At 44.1% G+C, this 19,881-nt stretch overlaps 2 long non-coding RNA genes across 4 annotated transcripts in view; one reads left to right on the plus strand and one right to left on the minus strand.

Moving 5' to 3' along the window:
* LOC135387314 (uncharacterized) overlaps positions 1–19,585 on the minus strand; it is a 250,907-nt gene extending 231,322 nt beyond the window's left edge. Inside the window, exons 1-2 of one of the 2 annotated variants that reach the window (XR_010421040.1) lie at positions 19,252–19,585; positions 5,115–5,303 (exon numbers count right to left, since the gene is read on the minus strand). This is a non-coding gene — a long non-coding RNA (uncharacterized LOC135387314). The remainder of the gene's footprint in view (positions 1–5,114; positions 5,304–19,251) is intronic. The other variant, XR_010421041.1, reaches the window with a different exon arrangement.
* On the plus strand, positions 13,404–16,172 carry LOC135387313 (uncharacterized). Of its 2 annotated transcripts, XR_010421039.1 has the most exons (4): positions 13,404–13,848; positions 14,953–15,026; positions 15,107–15,217; positions 15,764–16,172. It is a non-coding gene; the product is annotated as an uncharacterized LOC135387313 (long non-coding RNA). The 2 variants fall into 2 exon arrangements; XR_010421038.1 differs by having other exon boundaries at positions 15,107–16,172.
* Positions 19,586–19,881: the final 296 nt, after the last annotated feature.

Consider the following 19,881-nt stretch of genomic DNA (forward strand, 5'->3'; position numbering starts at 1 on the left):
TCCCCTGCAGAAAGAGCGCAAGCTATGACGGTTCGATGGTAGCACTTCCCACACGTGAATTCACTTTGCTTATTCCGTTTCACGTAAAGGCTCACCGTGCCAGAGCTCGAAACGGGATACTAATCCGCAGTGCATGTAAGAAGTGCCGCATTAACCTGTGCCGAGGACAAAAGCGTGTGCCACTCTTCATTTTCTTTTCTTTATTTAGACTAGCTTGAGTTTGCGAGACGTAGGCATGAATTGAATGTGCATGGTGGTTGTGTCTTGGCTGGGGGAGGGGGGCACCGTTTAGCAGGTACCCAATAAATTCCGTACGTTGTGGCGCCCCTGGTGAAATCAAGTTTGTCTTGACAATGATGTGCTGATATCACTAAGGTGTGCACACAGTGAGACTGGCCTTGATCAACGCGATCTGCCAGCACCTGACTTCGTACATGGCATTGATAGGGTAGGATAAATCGCACTTTATCGCACATGTGACACTGGTATGTCTTCTTGTTTTCATTGGGCGCAACTTCGGTTTGGAGGCAATAAAAACCCCGGAATATTGCGCTATGTCAAATGTCAAGATATGGGTTCGTACTCCAACGAAGAACAAGTGGACACGATCCTGGCCTTCGGGGAATCTCAGTGGAACGCATCTGTGGCTGCAACAATTTACGCCCAAAGGTTTCCCCAGAGGCGCCACCCGGATCATAACACAATATTATCCGTCTACAGAAATCTTTCAATCTACGGCACCTTCGTCAAGCCCCATACGAGAGAGCCATCTGCGCGGAACGAGCAGGTCACGTCCAGTGTTCTTGAACATATCCGCGATCATCCATATGCAAGTGTCCGTTCCACAGCAGCTGCCCTTGAAGTGAGCCGAGCGACAACATGGCGCATATTGAAAAAGGCTGGTAGACATCCTTACCATCCCCACATACATCAAGGACTCATTCAGGCTGACTACGGCAAAAGAGCGGAATTCGCGAACTGGGCACTTGCCATGCTAGAGGACGACGAGGACTTTCTGTCAAAAGTCATATGGACCGATGAAGCGCGATTTGGGCGCGACGCAAATGTCAACACCCAGAAACGGCACTACTGGGCTTCTACTAACCCGTACTGGCTACTGCCTGGTAAGCACCAGTGGCAGTGGTCATTTAATGTCTGGTGTGGCATTCATGGTGACCACGTCATTGGCCCATACTTTTTTGACGGGCACCTAACTTCACATAGGTACGTCGGTGAAGTGCTCGGGAACGTTGTCCGTGACTCCCTCGACGAAATGCCTTTGTCCGACCGACGCGGCGTTTGGTATCAGCACGACAGCGCCCCAGCTCATGCATCGCGGACGTCCTGCCTATGGTTAGACTCCGTTTTCAGAGACAAGTGGATAGGTGCAAGAGGTCCTGTTCCCTGGCCAGCCCGATCCCCTGACCTGACTCTTTTGAACTTTTTTTTGTGGGGATACATAAAGGACAGAGTGTACGACACCGATCCAGCGACGCCGGAAAACTTGTGGCGAAGGATCGAGGAATGCTGCGCACAGATAACCGGTGAGCAGCTACGAGGAACCGTGGAATCAATTGAAAAGCGGCTCCGTATGTGCCTTGCCGCGGAAGGAAGGCATTTTGAACACGTCCTGTGATTTCTGTGCAGCAATAAATCAAATTTGTGTTTTCCTAATTTTGTAGTTTGAACTTAGGAGGTTGCCTTCATTATAAGTAAAGAACGAATCTTCATTGCAGTTGCAAGCACAAGAACACATCGTGGTGGTGCATAACGAGCACATCGCTCTCTGCACTGTCACACCACCGTCGATACATCGTCCAACGGTCACCTATGGACATTCAGAGAATATGGCATTACAGAAGCGAAACCAAGTGGGGGAATGGCATGATACGCATAATTTCTCCTGCTTCAAGATTGAAAGTGAATAGAAGGTCAATTGGTCAGAAGGCTTGTTATTGCATGGTACGAAAGCTCGGGACAACAACAGAATCCCCGCTTCACTCCTTTGTTTTGCTTGTTTGTTTCGTGCGTATATTCTTTGTTTTGGCGATAAAAGCACGTTATCTTGACTACATGACGGCCCCGTACAGCGGACTGTACATCAATCAGATAAACAGGAAGGAAGGTTGGCGAAGCGGGTTCTGCGGCTGTTACTTTTTTATCAGCACTCCCTGCTGCCAAACATGCGGAAGAACACGTAATTCCGAGGCGGACAGCAATGTGAAAGAACTTGTGTTTGCGGTCCTACGCAAGGAAAATATGTAAACCGAAACTAATCAATTACTCGCGAAAATGACTAGACCTGATGATTTTTTTTTTTTTCCTCTGAGGGGTATGTACTCAAGATCCCCAATGGTGTAGTAGATGTCGCGGTACCGTCGGACGCGTACTTTGAAAGCTGTCATTTCCGGGTAATTGATTTTTATTTTTAGCTAATTAATGAAAGTGCGCACATCAATTTCACACTGCATGGCTGGTGGACGATATCTCAGAGATGGTAACAAAAAAGAAAGTTTCCCGATAGATGGCGCCGTTCCCGAATTATTCAGCCCGGGGATTTATCTGAGACACCCTGTATAATCCACGTTAAATGTGAATTTAACAATGAGCTGATGTGAACATGGTTCCCCACTTTTCAATATTTATGCACATAGATTCCTCACCGCTGTTTATCTGGAAGGCAAGATTTTTACAGCGAATCAACAGACATTCCACTTAGACAGCACAACTTGCTTCCCTGTATCAGCTTGTTTCTCTCGCATTAGAAAACAGGGATTACATCCACGACCCAGCAATCAATGTCACATATTCCCCCAGTTTCTTATGTTATGTTCTTCATCTTCTTCTCATTTTTTTTTATTGGGGGGGGGGGGGGGGGGGACCCTAAATATGTGAGTTTGACCTTCAGATTACTCGGCTCTATAAACTCTGTTTGATGACGCGTTAACCGAAATTATTTGAGATAGATATCACGCAGACATTAGTTCTGCATTTGTTCTGAGTGCTCATTTCGAAAATCTCTTCATGTGCAGATCAAGAGACAAGCCTTAACCAATAGAGGAATTACAATAGAGGAAGTTCCGCCCAGGTGGTGGATAGGGTAGTTCTTCACTTATAAAGAAGGGTGAACTCTGTCAGCGCAACAATGGACATCTCAACTGAAAATTCTTCTGCTCCCTTTTTTACCACTATCATACACCTGCCTTCTTATTTTCGGCAATATCAACCTGCGACACAGCGCTACAGCATACACAGAGCTGTAAACTTTGTGATAGCATGTTAAAAAATCAAATAGGCTTCATCTTCAGAATTTCTTCTTTTTTTTCGCTCGAAAGGTTTTCTTCTGGTCATCGGTTTCAGCTTGTCATGAATTTCGGTCACAAAATTTCGAGCACCTCTGAAAGATCTTGAATGTTTTTAAAGAAGATGAAATGGGAGCGCACAGTGAGAAACCAATAAAATGAGCTGCATTCGGTAGCAGTTCATAGCTGTGCCAATGAGAAAACTAAATAAGATCAAGGAATATACGTAAAAACAGGCTGCGGCACTCCCTTTCTGCAGAGTTTTGAGGTCACCCCGTGGAGAGGCAGCCGAGCACTGTCGCCTCAAAACACCCGCAAAAGTTTCATGTAGCGCCATCTAAGGAGACGATCGTTACATTTGGCAGTGTGATGTAAACCTCCCCATTATCCTGTCTAGGGAACCTTGCCACCTTCTGCTCAGGAAGATTCACTCAAGAAAGCCGTGGTCTTCCTCCTCCCCCTGTAGGCTGGGTCATGTGTCAAAGAGGTTGGCACGAGAGGGAGTGAGGAGGACACCAGACCGATCTCGGGAAGAATAGTCTGTGCTTCTCCCTTCATCTTCGTGCTATCTGTGCGTTTTTCTTTATGGTGGTATATGGTGTTATAGCAGCAAGTCTTGATTCATAAATTGCGAGTTTGAACCCAAAAGAGGACACCAGCTACTTGGTGGCACCGTACAAGTTACTGAGATTTGCAGACGTCCACAATGGACGTTAAAGCGACACTAAAATGCAAAAACAACTTGTTCTCATGTTCAATTGGTATAATGCCGCAAAATTAGTTCACAGCACTACTGTTTAGAAGAAATTGGAATGAAAACAGAGCCGTCTTTGTAATTGCCATCTTCTCCGCGTTTCTGAACTAAGCAAACATCTGCGTTCATGGCTCGACTGTATCCCCATTAGGACTTTGTGTAAGTTCTGTGCAGTCTAAAGCATGACACATTCTGTATTGTTTTGGAGGCCGGCAAAATAATGCATAACCAGCTTTGTATCAGTCAGCCATCGGGCAATCTGGCACCTTCTTTGGTCGATCTCCGTTCCCAGACCTAGAGTGCTTCTTGTAGAATAAACTTATTTGCTGGTTTGTAGTTTGTCCCTTTGTGTCTTCTCCTCATACACAAGGATATGTTATCTACAAGTTCACCACACCAGCTCGCTTGCCTCCTACTTCTTTGCACAGCCACTAATTACGATGAATGATTTGCTGGGTGAATTTGGGGACAAGAGTGTAAGATAATTTTCCAATGGGCACCATGACACCGTAGGCTCGGTGTTCTGGGTAGATCGGAGGATTCAACTTAACTACTGGTAATGTGTACCTTCATATCTCTGACATTTTTCGAAGGGCACAACGTAAAACCCTAAAATTCAGATGACAAGTCTGAAGCACAAGAGGAGTGAAGTGAATGCAGGGGCACCGCTAAGCCTAAATTACACCTGCAAAGGCTAGAGAAGCACATCAAACAGTACTTTTACTTTTAGGACAACGGCGATGAGCACCAAGCACTTCAAATTTCTGACATTTTGACGACTTCAAATCCTGTATATCATTATATATGGAAGCAAGCCCTGACTCCATTCCTGTTTTTTTTTTTTCTCTCTCTGTTCTAATAACTGTACCTCCCCCCTCAAATAATTATATGTCAAGTGGGCTATCACTTTCTTTTTCAAATTTTCTTTCTCACTGAGAAAGTCACTTTCTCAAGGCTTCCTCAGATGGATGGAGGGGACTGAAAATCTCCTCAGCCACACAAACTACCACATTTTGCAGGCTGCAGTGTTAGAGGTGGACAAAAGGACACGCACTCACGTAGGTGTTACAGAGGCTAGCCATCTGTGTCCATCCGTAGTGTTGGCCTTCCTCAAAACTTCCATAGTGAGAGAGTCGCCATTCTACAGAATCATCCCACAAGTGAAATATGATGGTGATGACCTTTTTACTTCTCCGTTATCAGGCACTTTTCATTAGAGCTCTTGTACTTTGCAGTGTGTTAGTGCACTAAAATGAGACAAAGACAACAACTTTATTTGAAAGATGATGAATGGGCAGTAGAGCCTTATCTTTTAGGGTTGAACCCGGTACAACCTGCTTTCAACACCCCCCTCCCCCCCCCCTCCCACAACACACTCCCCAGGTTTGCTTCATCACCTGATACGGTAATGCCTGAAAACAGCCGAAAACTGAACTATCCAAAATGCAAATTCAGCAACCCATGTGGCCACTTAAGAACACGAAACACTTCACACTCAGCACTGCAGCTGATTGTAATCTGTTCATCAGAAGTAACAGAAGAGTTGTGTTTTATTTTTATTTTATTTATCATATCTGGGCATCACCCAATTTTAAGTGTTTCACAGCTTCTCACATGAAACTCAAGAACACGAGGGTCTACTGATAATGAACTACTGAACATGTGGGGATTACACATACTGTAGAACAGGATGTTATCTAAGGATATGACTGAGGAACATGACATAAAATAATTTCAGTATTACGTGTTTAATGATGACATACAGTGGACTATGTAGGGTTATTTGTTTTCGGGTTAAACCCTATTTTTCACGATAGTTCCGCCCCGAAGAAATTTTCAAGAACTCGGGTGACACCCGATATCTGCCCGAAATCCTTCAGTCCTCCTTTGACTCTAGGTTGACTGTCCGAAAAGTGAATCATAATATCAGCAAAAAGAGCTATTTGTGATAACCTATTTTTCCTCCTCTTATAATCCCCTCCTGCAGGAATCAGACGAGCTTTTATGGAGCTCGGGAAAGTGTTTGAATACCACGATCGTTCACTGCCCCAGTTCCGAGTGGAAATATATATATATATTTATTGATTGATTGATTTTCTATTCCGTGTTAGCACCGCGAAGCAACTATGGCTATGAGCGGAATACAGATGTGGACAGATGGAGAGAGGACAGCAGGAAGGAGTGGGGGACAGGGGGGTTAGTATGCGTCCTGGGCCGACTTCAAGGGAACTGTGCCGACATTCGTCTGTAAAGTCTTTGGAAAACCCAGGGAAAACCTCAAACAGCACATCCGGTGGTAGGATTCGAACCCACCCCTCTCCCAGTCTTCAACACGACCTTGGCTACCACCAATGAGCGGGACGCCTTAACCCACTCTGCCATGCCGCTGGTGAGCGGAAATGTAACGAATGTTGTTTCTCGTCCTGGTGTCACAGCTGTGGCTTGTTACATATGCCTTTCGTTTCACCCGAAAATTCCCCGATGGCATATGAAACCGAGATCGTAGCGCCCGATTTCTGCCCGAATCATTGTATGTAAATAGCACCCAATTTTTCTCTCCCGAATTAAAAAAAATCGTGAAACCCGAAAAAAAAAAACCTAGGAATATGCCACTCCAAGTATAAAACCGTAAGTTTACCATGGTAAACTTATCGTATCCAGTAAAAAGTTGGTATTATTCCTGAAATCCCTTAAAGGGACAGTCACATCTGAAAACCCATCTATGAAACTGGGTGTCGAACCGAAACCCACATCCGAACAGTTATTTTTGCCGGAACAGAACCCGAACCTGAACCGAAATTTTCATGACGCTGTTGAACCCGAACCAAAGCAGAACCGTAAAAAATAACAGCGGTAACCGGTTCGCAACAAAACAGTTCGGACATAAAAGAAGTCAGCAGAAGAGTTCCCCTCAATCCTCGAACGAAGACACATTGGTATCATCATCACGCGTCCATATCATGGATTTCGGAAATTTTCACCTAGCAGCCAAACGAGGATGTATATATAGTAGTATAGTTTCAGCGTCTTTTTAACACGTTGAAGCGCAGTTGTCCTTGTGAGCGCCCCACGCACGCGCTGCGGCGTCTACTCTTTAGAGACGAGGAGCCACACGGACGAATGAAACAGGAATGGAGTAGGCCAGTTATGTAGCTCTATAGGACGAATATGTGATTAAGTAAGCGCCCAACATTTCCCTTTACACGTGAGCAGTAAAAATTAAGCAAGTCAGAAACATGAGAGGTGGAGAACGAGCGTACGCAGAATGGTGCCTGTTTGATTGGCCGTGGTTTGAAAAGTAAATGCAGTTCTGCTTACTGGTAGTGCAGTTGTGTCCTGACCATTGCCTTTGTGTTGTGGATTAACTAGTACACTCCTGTGAGCTCGGACACAGTAAGGCTGGCTTATTTTCGACATGCTTCAGGACGGTTTCAGATCGATTCACGCTGTGAATGCAGTCTGCCGCAGGTACCGTCTCTATGTAACGCTGTCCATCTTACTAGGCTTCCTTTAAGTGTATCTTGCTGGCCCCGTGGGTATGAACAAAGAGATTTTGGGAACAGAAAGTAGCAGGACTACACCGCTTCATCAGTGTGGACTCTATTTGCAATAAGTGTTCATCCATTTCTCCTTTCTCTCGCTAAAGGGAGTACCTGATCACCAAAAACGTCAATGCAGACAACAGCAGGGTAGTTTCATTTTAAATCGAACAACGTGTGAAAGTCGTATTTTTTAATTCGCCCAGAAAAAATATATGTTTGAGGACAGTTCAAACGACGCAAATCGCGCCACGTGCGACGCTCGTGCGTGGAGTAGTTTCCGCGTAGGAGAGGGGGAAAGTCTGAGGCTGCTTGAGCACGCTTTCTTCTGGACCGACTTTGACGGGATCTAGCACCGCTAATTTTATCTCTAGGAACTGGAGGTTTTTTGTGATTATAGGCCATACCATAGACATTGTCGACAGTCATCCACAGAACTCTGAGAGCCATAGATTTTCTGTTAAAAAATGCCAAACTTGGCGTAAACGTTCAAAAAGGACAAACTTTGTTACCGATTTTCTTCATGACCGAAAGTCTGAGAAGATCGAGCTTAGTGCCATTCGATAGGACATTGAAAGAGCTTTCGTGCTGTAGAGAATTCATTTTTCTCAGCCCAGTTGTTTCTGTGTTATTAGCTTGAGAATGACACATGGTAGGCGAAAATTGCCAATGTTGCATCTCAATTTTCTCAAAAATGCCATCTTCGATTTCCTTGATTATTTTTGAAAAGGTGGCGTCATGTCTCTACTTTAGACGCCAAGTGAGACAATCTTTTATTTTTGCATGAGAGACGCGCAGCGATTTTTTTTTGTCAGGCAGGGTGCACGAGGCTGCGGCCTTGCGCGCCCCACCCACGAGCACGCGACCTTCAACCTTTTCATTGCTACATGTTTCCCGTTGACGGAGAAATCAATGACCACACTGCGTGAGCTTGTTGTAGTGTCCCCAAAGCATCACTTTACGTTTACCCAATGGTCTCTCAGTTCCGTCAGGCTCATTCAAACCGTGGGAGAGTACATGAGTTGCCTGTGCGCCCTTGACGAGAAGCCCCAGTTCGACGAACATACCGACAAAGCAGTGAGAAGAAACGAAGCGCTTCGTAGAGATCTTCATCCACTGGTAACATCTTAGCTTTTGTTTCAGGTTGCCGCCAGTCCCTCAGGCAGTGTGAAAGGCACATCCTTTTCGTTCTTAAAAGAACGAAAACCGAAAGTTTCGAAAAGCGTAAAATGTGCCTATTGCGAGACCCCTGCAGGTGGTGGCTGCCACCATTGGATTAGCATCATCCGATTGGTTTAGACATGACCTTTCACATGATATAAAGTGACTGGGTTCAAGCGCATTCTTTGTCCGCCTAGTATCGCAAAACCACGAATGTTACGCGAAAATTTTGCATGTTCGATCTTAATTATTTCTAAAAAGCCGGAATATTTTTCACGATTTATTCCACAGGGGCAGAACTATGCCGGTACTTTGCGCTGCTGGTAAAGTACCTTTTCTCTTTTTGATTGAGACGTAGGGCTACCTTTCCGCGGAGCGATTTTTCCACACAAAGGCGCTCTTCGAATGTTTACGAGCGCGTTTTGCTTCGTAGTCTTTGCTTTGTAATTTAATGCCCAGATGTTGCGTTATGTATTTCTTTTGCACTTATGGTACGTATGTTTATTTTTTCCTTTGGAGACGCAGTGCAATACTTTTGTGGGCGACTTGAACTTGCTATTACGCACTTTCATGGGAGTCGCACGCACGACGTGTGCGTATACGCACGTGCGCATATTCACTATTCTCCCGCACATGTGCTTGAGGCAATGCACATACGCACGCTATGAGGCTGTCGTGCGAGTTAATATTAAGAAGGCAGAACTACGGCCACAGGGGACAAAAAGTTACAACACCTGAGAATACAAATTTGTGGTCGCGTGGTTGCAGTCGCCTCTTAACTTGGGCGCAATAAGTGATAGTTCCGAAGGTGTGCATGCTCTCTTGAATTAGTTCTATGCTCCCTAGCGTTATTTCGGAACCACGACGAGTGCTACAAAACCCGTAAGACCGCTGTGATGACAGTTGCTGCTCTCAAGTATAACACGTTCGCCCTCACCGAGATGTGTCAGTGTCACCGTGGGAATCAAAATTTCCGACAGAACAACGCACAACTAAAATCCCTCGTTTCCGGTAGCCGTAGGTACCTTAAACCCTTGGCGTGGTCTTCAGTAGTCCTTCTGGCATCCATGCGCTTGAACCCATTCACTTTATATTCATGTGAAAGGACAGGTGTAAAGCTATCGGATGATGCTAATTTAATGGTGGCAGCCACCACCTGCAGGGATCTCGCAATGGGCACATTTTACGTTGTTCGAAACTTCCGTTTTTCGTTCTTTTACCAATGAAAAGGATGTGACTTTCACATTTCCTGGGGGACTGGTGGCAACCTGAAACAAAAGCTAAGATGTTACTAGTGGATAAAGATCTCTACGAAGCGCTTCGTTTCTTTCCACTGCTCTCTCGGTGTGTTCGTCGAACTGGGGCTTCTCGTCAAGGTCGCACAGGCAACTCATGTACTCTCCCACGGTTTGAATGAGCCTGACGGAACTGGAAGGCCATTGGGTAAACGTAAAGTGATGCTCTGGGGACACTACAACAAGCTCACGCAGTGTGGTCATTGATTTCTTCGTCAGCGGGACACCTGTAGCAAAGAAGAGGTTGAAAGTCGCGCGCTCGTGGGTGGGGCGCGCAAGGCCGCAGCCTCGTGCACCCTCCCTGACAAAAAAAATCGCTGCGCGTCTCTCAGGCAAAAATAAAAGATTGTCTCACTTGGCGTCTAAAGTAGAGACATGACGCCACCTTTTCAAAAATAATCAAGGAAATCGAAGATGGCATTTTTGAGAAAATTGAGATGCAACATTGGCAATTTTCGCCTACCATGTGTCATTCTCAAGCTAATAACACAGAAACAACTGGGCTGAGAAAAATGAATTCTATACAGCACGAAAGCTCTTTCAATGTCCTATCGAATGGCACTAAGCTCGATCTTCTCAGACTTTCGGTCATGAAGAAAATCGGTAACAAAGTTTGTCCTTTTTGAACGTTTACGCCAAGTTTGGCATTTTTTAACAGAAAATCTATGGCTCTCAGAGTTCTGTGGATGACTGTCGACAATGTCTATGGTATGGCCTATAATCACAAAAAACCTCCAGTTCCTAGAGATAAAATTAGCGGTGCTAGATCCCGTCAAAGTCGGTCCAGAAGAAAGCGTGCTCAAGCAGCCTCAGACTTTCCCCCTCTCCTACGCGGAAACTACTCCACGCACGAGCGTCGCACGTGGCGCGATTTGCGTCGTTTGAGCTGTCCTCTAACATATATTTTTTCTGGGCGAATTAAAAAATACGACTTTCACACGTTGTTCGATTTAAAATGAAACTACCCAGCAGTCAGCTATTAGACACCCATTTCCTGATAAAAGCAGTTTTATGGAACACATAAAATGGGAGCGTTGAATCGGTTCGCAAACTGGTTCGGGGCTGCAAACCGGTTCGGTTTTTGGCGTGTCCGAACCGGAACTGAACCGGAATGAAATCAAAGCAACGCGAACCGAACCCGTATTTTTTGCAGTTCGACACCCTGCAGCTGACGGCACTCTGCGATTGCTACTATGAGTGGATGCAGGTGCTTTCGTCACACTGTGACGTGCATTCTCATGGCTTATCACGTGGCCTCCGCAGAAAATCTGAGAGCTGAGCAGGGGAATCAAACGTCTGCCGTGGGTGCAAAATGCTCGCTAGGGCAGTATTTATTGTGTAAAAGCATAATACAGTGGTGAAACATTTGAATGCTGTCAAATAGAGCTTTTTTTCTCCCCACTTTGCAATAATTACACACAAGTTGCCACAGGATAACCAAACAGACCAAAGCAAACAGATAAAACGACACAACAATTCTAAACTGCGACGTATAGAGCATCTATTCAGTTAGCACATAACTTCATTAACCAACCGACGCCTCAAATCATCAAGAGATGTTGCATTCAGCATACTATGGTGATGATTGTTAAAAAAGACGGGTACTAGAAAACACAAGTGTTGGCACCCGTAGACAGTTTTACATTTGGGGATAATAAACTGCTGCATATGACACAAAGTGTATGGTAACCAATGTTCAGTTAAGTCAAAGCTACAATAGAAATTATCAGCGTTGACCTAAATTCAGCAAATATTTTCTGAAGAAGTTTAAGCTTTTAAGTGGCAGTAATATTAAGATTATTATACATATTCGTAAACAGTGCTTCAAAGACAACACAACCTATAGCACATAGTTCTGTGTTCTGCATTCGCTGTACAGCTGCAAAATTTCTTTCTGCAGTAGATCCCCAGACTAGCATACAATAATAAAAAAGGGGGGTAAATTGTTGAACAGTAAAACATGATTTTTGCCTTTGCTAGGATAATTTTTCTTTTGTTCACTTAGAACACCCCTGCCTTTGCTTACTCGGCCCTTATGTAGAAGATACGATGTGTCCACGAAAGATGTTCCTAAAAAATTACTCCGGGAAATTTGGTTGACTCTGCCCTTTCAGCAACAACTTCACTGAACAAGAAACTGGATTGAAAGGCAGCTGCGTGCCTCAGGGCCTGAAAACTTTTTTTTTACATTCAGATTCAAACGATTAGCCTGAAGCCAGACCTAGAAAGCAATCAGAAAGTGATTTAAATGCTGATGTAAACTTATCGATGAGGAACTTTTGAAAAACACATTAGTGTTGCTGGCATATGGTGTGAAAAGTGCTTCTTTAGAAATATTTACAATATCATTGATGAACAGAAGCAATAACATTGGGCCGAGGAGCGACCCCTGTGGGACCCCAGATGTTACTTTCATAATTGCCGAGCTGCTTCCACACACAGAAATAAACTGAAAGCAGTCGTGCAGATAGCTAGCAAAGAGTTTGAGAGCAATACCGTGAACACTAAAAGGTTAGCTTGCACAAGAGTACCATCATGGTCCAGAGAGTCAATCGCTTTCTGGATATCAAGAAAGATCCATCGATGCAGCGAAATAGGAACAAGGACAACACGAGAGACACGCTACACTTTCAATCAGGTTTATTACATTAACAATAAAGGTGGAAGGTTTTCAGGGACACTAACATGTGATATCGGGTTATTCAATCAATGGCGGCGCTATCCCTAGCAGGTTTCTGAGCTGATAAGAACATGTTACTTATCTGTAAGAAGCACTGTTGCTTTGTTCACGCAGTTGTCTCCTTCTTGTGTTATCGTTTTTGTTACAACTACGTGGCGTGTGTGCAGACCTTCAGAGAATCTGATTATTTTCGTATTCTTATATATGGGCTCACATCCACACACACCAATGTGATATGCCAATTGGGAGTTCTGGGTGTCTTTATTGTTAACTTTTCCCCTGTATTCGCATAGCCACTCATTAAAGGGTCTCTGACCAGAAGCTGGAGAGCCTTTACCGCAGTGGCTTCCGATAGAATACACAAAAGCAACTTCACATACAAAAATGCATGCCTCAACACCTCGTAGTTTTCGTAAACTCGAATTTTGAACATCGCGGTTCACGCCGATGCTGGCACACCTAGCGTCAAACCAAGAAAACGTACGCATATATAGAAAACTCATCTGGTCATCCCACTGGGATGACGTCAATCGCCCATGCAATCAGCGCGCAGAATGCCGTCACGTGATCGAGCACTACAACAACAACTTTCAGCAAGAACCAACATTTTTACGCCGATATACTGTTGTCACAATGTCTGGAAATAAAAAGTATGTATACACTTCGAAATCTACGACCTGTTTTATAACTGCGATAATCCAATTAGCGACTTCCGTGGAAAGAGGAGCTACGAGGCTACGAGCTACGACGACTTTCGGGATCCAGCGCGCTATTTCACTGCGTTAGCGTAGTGTGTGTATTTCCAAGTTTTCTTTATTTATATCTTTTGGAACAACGACCAATTTATCGAGGTACAGCTACAGCCCTTACTTCATTTGACGTGCCTCGGTTGTGTCGTCAAAGCGAGATTTCTCGGCGGGCATTCAGTTCCGTACGATACTGCGCGTTCAACCGCAGCGGCAGGATAATACCGCGGCGGATTTTGCCAATCATATTTGAAGAATGCAGACTATGAGACGGACCCCTCAGTTTGAGTGCAAAGAACCTCCGCCTACAGCAGTCCGCAGTGCTTTCCTTGAATCTATCTTCCAAGACTGTTGCATCTGGACGTGACGAGGTTAGTGTCTTCTGTATAATTTATACAGTGATTACTCTCCTTGTGAGAATTACGTTGTGGCATGCAGATGTTAGGAGACCATTTACGCAACAAAGAAAAATACGGATTAAAGAAAATTGAAGTTTACGCACTAAATCAAAAGATTACTGTACAATTCTGAGTGTTGTTGAATGCAGCCATGCCAATGCAGTAAGCAACATTCACAGTACGTAAAATGAAGCTGTGTATTCAGCATCTAGATGTAACATAATAATTGTCACAGCAGTGTGCACCAATGTAGTTCATGACTTCCTTGGACAAGATGTGGAACCAAATGTTGGAAATACAAGGCAGGGATCAGGTACAAGTTTTCTTCTATTTGTTTTCCTTATAATATGCAGCATACTGCACATAGTAAAGAAGGGTTCTGGATTCTAAACCAACGCAGTTGAAATCCTTAATTTACCCCAAGCTGTACTATTGTTGTCTAATCTGGGGAAACACCACAGAGGGCAACTACGATAAAATTGCAGTGCACAAAAAAAGAAAGAAAGAATGCCTGGTATACGACAACCATGTCTACAGGCTGTCTACAGGTGCAATGTGCTGGACCCTCGTTGTAAAGAGGCCCAGCAGGGGTGCCACTACAATCCATCCATCCAGCCCCTCAGCTCCTTCAAGACATGTAAAATACAGTAGACAATGCGTTCACTTGGAAATCAGACATTTACACAAAATTGCCTTGCAAATTCAGGATCTTTTAGCGCCATCCCAAACACTTGCCATTACGGTGTGAAATCTATCACTGTACCACCTTACAAGGTTCCACTGCTACGGACCAACTACAGAAATCAGCAGAAACTGTTCCTCTTCCGAACAATTTTTTTCAGCTGATTGGAAATGGCCTTCCTGTGTCCAGTTTCAAAACAGAGTTCCACAAATTTTGTTGAAGTGTTATTAGAGACAGTCCACTCTGTTATGTATTTTTGTGTGTGTATGTGTGTGTGAAAATGTGGACAGCTCGGTGCAATTGTGTATATTATTTATGTGGTTGTGATTTGCTGTATGCTCGTATTGGTAATATCTCAGTTATCGCATTTATATGGCTTTTTTTAACAATGTTAGGGTGATGACTTAATGGAAGTGGAAGGAACAGGAGAGGAAGACATCTGGCAATGGTCATGACAGTTGTCCGTCAGGTACTGGACCAATTTTTTTTATAAATGTGGTATATAGCGTGAAGTTGTTACTAACCAAAAGTTTTTTGTTCCCTTTAAAGGAATCTACAGGTGGTGAGCATGCGTAAGGAATTGACATATCTCAGTACAACTTAGACCTGCCTGTTGCACATGAGATGTGTGACTCTACTTACACACACACGCTTCTGCAGGTTCGATGCATGTATATTTTGAAACATGAAAGACAGAGTGCTAAAAATATATCTGAGGTGAAAAATTGAGCAGTTCACTGCAGTAATTCTATAGATTTATTTTCAGCATTTTGGGAAAAATATAGTGATGGCAAGATTACCTGTGTTGTACTGCCAGACCATCTGCCGTTGGAGTTCCATGTCCCAGTTATTATATATAATAGCTGTTTGAGGTTATTACATATTTATTATGCAAGTTTTGTACCTGTGAGTTCTTGTAAATGTGCTCTGCGGTGATCATACTGGACAGAGAGCTATGCCTGTATAATAACAGTGACTAATGTTCTCCTGCCCATAAACCTATTCCTAGGGTACATCTGCACCCTTGGAAGTCACTGGAGAGGCGTGTTAGCTTAGCTCAATTGGTAAGGGCCCTGGATCGGTAATACAGAAGATGTGGATTCAAGTCCTACTACTGGCTAACCTTTCTAGTGACTGCCTTCTTTCATCATTCATTTCTTAGGCACTTGATGCTTTGTATGTATTTGGCTTTTCTATGTGTTCCAGTCTCAGAACATCAACTGCCATGTTCAAAAGAAGTGGAAAATGCCTCTGCAATCTGGAACCCATCCCAACATCTCTTAATCGACAAAGTAGAATTTGTACAGAACCGCACGGTTTGTTGCTCGTGATTATTATCCTTTTTCCAGCGTCTCAGCCATTAAAGCCAAACTCTTTCTTACTCCTTTGATTACCAGATGAAAGGTATCACGCCTGGCATTCTTTCATAAGTTATATTACAGTCACACTCCTCCCCACCCCACTTACTGTCAATCCCCTCACAAGTTACTTCCAAGACTTGATGACTCGCACAAAGTACTTGCTCCACCTACACAAACAAAAAAATTCCTCTACTCTCCGCACCAGCTGATGGTGTCAAACTGGAATGACGTTCCTGCCCACATAGCATCAGAACAAAATGTATCATCATTTATTTCCAAGTGCTATGATCGTTTTCAGATCGAATGAATTTCTTTGTGGTGAGTGAACAAATTTTGTTTGCATCATTTTGGTATTTGTCTTTTTTGGATAAAAAACCTCCCGCATTTATGTAAATCCCTTCACAAGGGTGTTTAAGTAAACAAATGAAATGAAGAACTTCGTGATACTTTCATAGTTGGAGCATTTTTAATGCATATTTTAAAACAGTGGCTGCTAAAAATGTGTCAGACACCGTTACAAAGGCTGCCGTCTGTATCAGGTGAATCATGATTTTTCCCAGAAGCCCAATAATTTATAACGCTGCATCACATATGCTATTTTGGAGCAATCTCTGCAGACATATTATGAAGATATTATCTGAGTGCCACAATAAACTATATGAACCACATTTCATGTTACATCATCTTCGACTACAACATGCCTATTTGAATATTTGAGCAGCCCAAGATACAAAGCTTGGTTCCTCAAGGTCTACATCCTACTCGAACTGGGTGTGCACTTTGCACACAAAAGGAAAATTGAGAATGAAAAAATGGCTAGGAAGCAAGCGAACTGGGGTTTTACATCATGCATGGAAGATTGAGGTTTTCGATAGTCAACTTGTGTAATGAGCACTTCTGGAGGACTGAGAGCAGGAACCGAGGTCACACACAGGGTAACCTGCATAACAGTCTGATTTACTTCCACATAACGATCATTAAAATACTTGAGGTGCTTAAACAATACTATTTGGGTGCTATCAGACAGTAAGAGTTCAAACACTTACGACATATTGACTGAATGGGTGGACAAAAGGATGCGTCAGAACAGGATTGGATTTGTGTCTGTGGTGGAATTGAGAGCCCAATGTAATTCTTACTAGGCGGAGCAGGGTGATGAGATGGTGCTTTGTGTCAGGGGTCAGCACAGTGGTTTATCCAGAATCCCAAGCATGGAGGAGTGTTGAAAAAAGTTCGAGGGGAGGGGGGGGTCATTATTATAGTTGCATCATTACCGACAAGTGTCTACAGCTGAAATTGCAAGGGCACCCCCTGTAGGGGGTACTTCCACCTAGTATCTTGGGTATTTAAAGCATGTAGTAGCCACTATGGGAAAGGCTTTGCGTATCCTGTTCACCGCGCAGACTGGTATAACGATTCTCTTGTTTTTTTCAAGTCTGTGCAACATCCATCTCACGAACTGTTGGTATGTAGTGTACATATCTATTTCCTGTATGAGACACGCAAGCTTTGAACAAAGCTAAAGCTAGTAGGACGCCGAGTATTAATTCAGCTGCACTCTTTCTGAATATGTGACGAACAATAACGAAAAGTTCAGAAAAACTATTTTGTATTGAAACCAACCAGCATGATTGTGCACGAGATACGTACGCTTCTTACTTGTGAATATGAGCGCTAGGTTCGTGCTGCCCTCGAAGTTCTAAATTTGCTACTTTAAGAGCAGCTCCTTGCAACATAAGCACTCGACTTCTTTCGGCATTATTATGCAATGAACCACTCCGGCCCCTTTACACGGCGCCGTCAAACATGAAATTTACACAAACTGTTCATGTGCTTCATCGTGATCGATGCTGAAAGCTCATCTAACAGTCTGTCGTTGGAACTTCCTCTTCATGCTGAAGTCGATTCGCGGCTCAACATTTCAAAAGCAAGGCCTCCAAACTCTGCTGCACGTAGCAGGTGCCTCTCAGCTGCTGAAAGGTAGCTGAAAAGCTGACTTGTCGACTCCGCTGTGCTTCCGCGTCCATATTGAAAAAGCACCCAGCAATACGGAAGTTGCAGAAACCTCCCGAACTTCCGGTGTGGACTTTCCACCAATAAACGTCGCGGGCGTTTGACGTCATACACATGGGAAAACCACTGCATAATAGCTAGAGTTTTGCGCTGATCGCACGAGTTGAGGGCAGAAATCGAAACCGCTTTTCGGCTCCTTGTTTGGAATAGTTGGCGGCTCCGCAGAGACGAAACGTTTCAGTTGTAACTTGAGGGCACCATGTAGGTTCGTTATCCATACAAACAACGACGTTGACCAGGTTCTGGTCAGAGACCCTTTAAGACAGCGTCCAGTCTCACCTACATACGTCTTGCCCCAAGATAAAGGAATAGGATAAACTACTCCCTCTACATATTTCTGTGGTTTGTTTTACAAGCAGCCGCATTGTCTCTGTCACGCACTTAGCCTGCTGGCCACTAACGGGACTATGTAGACCCCGTGTTTTTTGCAGATTTCCGTAACCTTTGTGTAACTTTGTGCACATACGGAATCACGACTGCTCTCATCCCAGCTTCATCTTCATCCTCTCGCTTCCTTTGGTTCCCTTGGGCATAGATTCCTGTATCCCACCTCTTATGAAGTCCATGGGGTATCCTGCTTCTTTTAATCTGGCGATCTGATTCATAAAGCTGTCTGTGACTGTATGAACGCACCTTTTCTTCAAGCTCGTGCGGAGTAGGGTTGTGGTCAGACCTATCTTAATCATACGAGAGTGGTTAGACTTGAAACCTAGGACAGACTTCCGTTTTTTCTGAAAGTACGCCCAACACACGTGGTTCTTCTTCGTCCAACATCAGGCACATGTCAAGAAAATGTAACTCTCAACTGAGAAAGTTAAACAGAACGGATTCCCGTTGAACAGTTCGATAATCCCCGCGATATCCACTCCTTTTTTCACCATCAACAGGTAACCATCTACGAAGCGGAAGATACGCAGCCGGGATTTTAGTTCAGCACTTAGTTGGTCTTAATTCATTTGTCCAAAATCCCCATGTACAGAACTTTGAACCCGCGATCCTGGGATCAGCAGGCGGACACGCTACCGATTGAGCCACCGCGAAATGGGAACAGAGAGAATTAAAATATGCAAGAGCTACACATGAGACTCTTTTCACAGACTACTGTACATTCTCTGTGCACCGCCGTGCTGACAGTTGAGACTAGTTGAAATGCTACCCCACATGAACACGTTAGCCACAGTTGGAAGTTGACATTTGCGCGAGACTCCCACGTACCCTTTACCCAACCGCCTCAGAGTGTGAAAATGTACTGGCACTCACCTCTGCTAGTTTAGACTTCCATGTTCTGTTCTGTCTGGAATGCTGGCAAAAAGTATCAATGAACTTTGAACTCCCGAAGCATAAAAGAACTGGGGAGAAGCTTCGAGCATTGTTTTCGTAGGCGTCACAATTCCGAAAGTCAGCTTCACCTCATTACCAAAACGCAACGTCCCAGGAAGTTGTCATAGCTTCACATATACCCAAATTGCATATAAAGAGCAAGGAAGCCCCGCACAAAGTTCATCACGTCCTTAACTTTTCCACATCACTTTGGCGCACGAAACTTCGCGCACATGGCACATGCACACAAACAACGTGCATCCAACAATCAACACGCCGGATTGGATTGTGGATTGGATAGTGGATCCCAAACGAAGTCACATCCACAGAACCTTCGAGACGGTGTTGCCTGCGCAAGGCAGTACTTGTTAGCAAGCAGTTACGTGACAGCACAGAGCAAATTTTTCGGTCTTACAAAAAAAAGAAAAGAAAGCATGAAAAAATACGAAACGAAAAAAAAAGAAAAAGAAAGAAACAGCGCAGAAATAGGATGTGAAGTAGACAAATGAAGCGCTTGTTTGTCTACTTCACGTCCTGTTTCTGCCACTGATCTCTATAGTATACGCTGGA

This window comes from Ornithodoros turicata, chromosome 3 (genome assembly GCF_037126465.1).
Source record: "Ornithodoros turicata isolate Travis chromosome 3, ASM3712646v1, whole genome shotgun sequence".
In the NCBI taxonomy this organism is placed as follows: Eukaryota; Metazoa; Arthropoda; class Arachnida; order Ixodida; family Argasidae; genus Ornithodoros; species Ornithodoros turicata.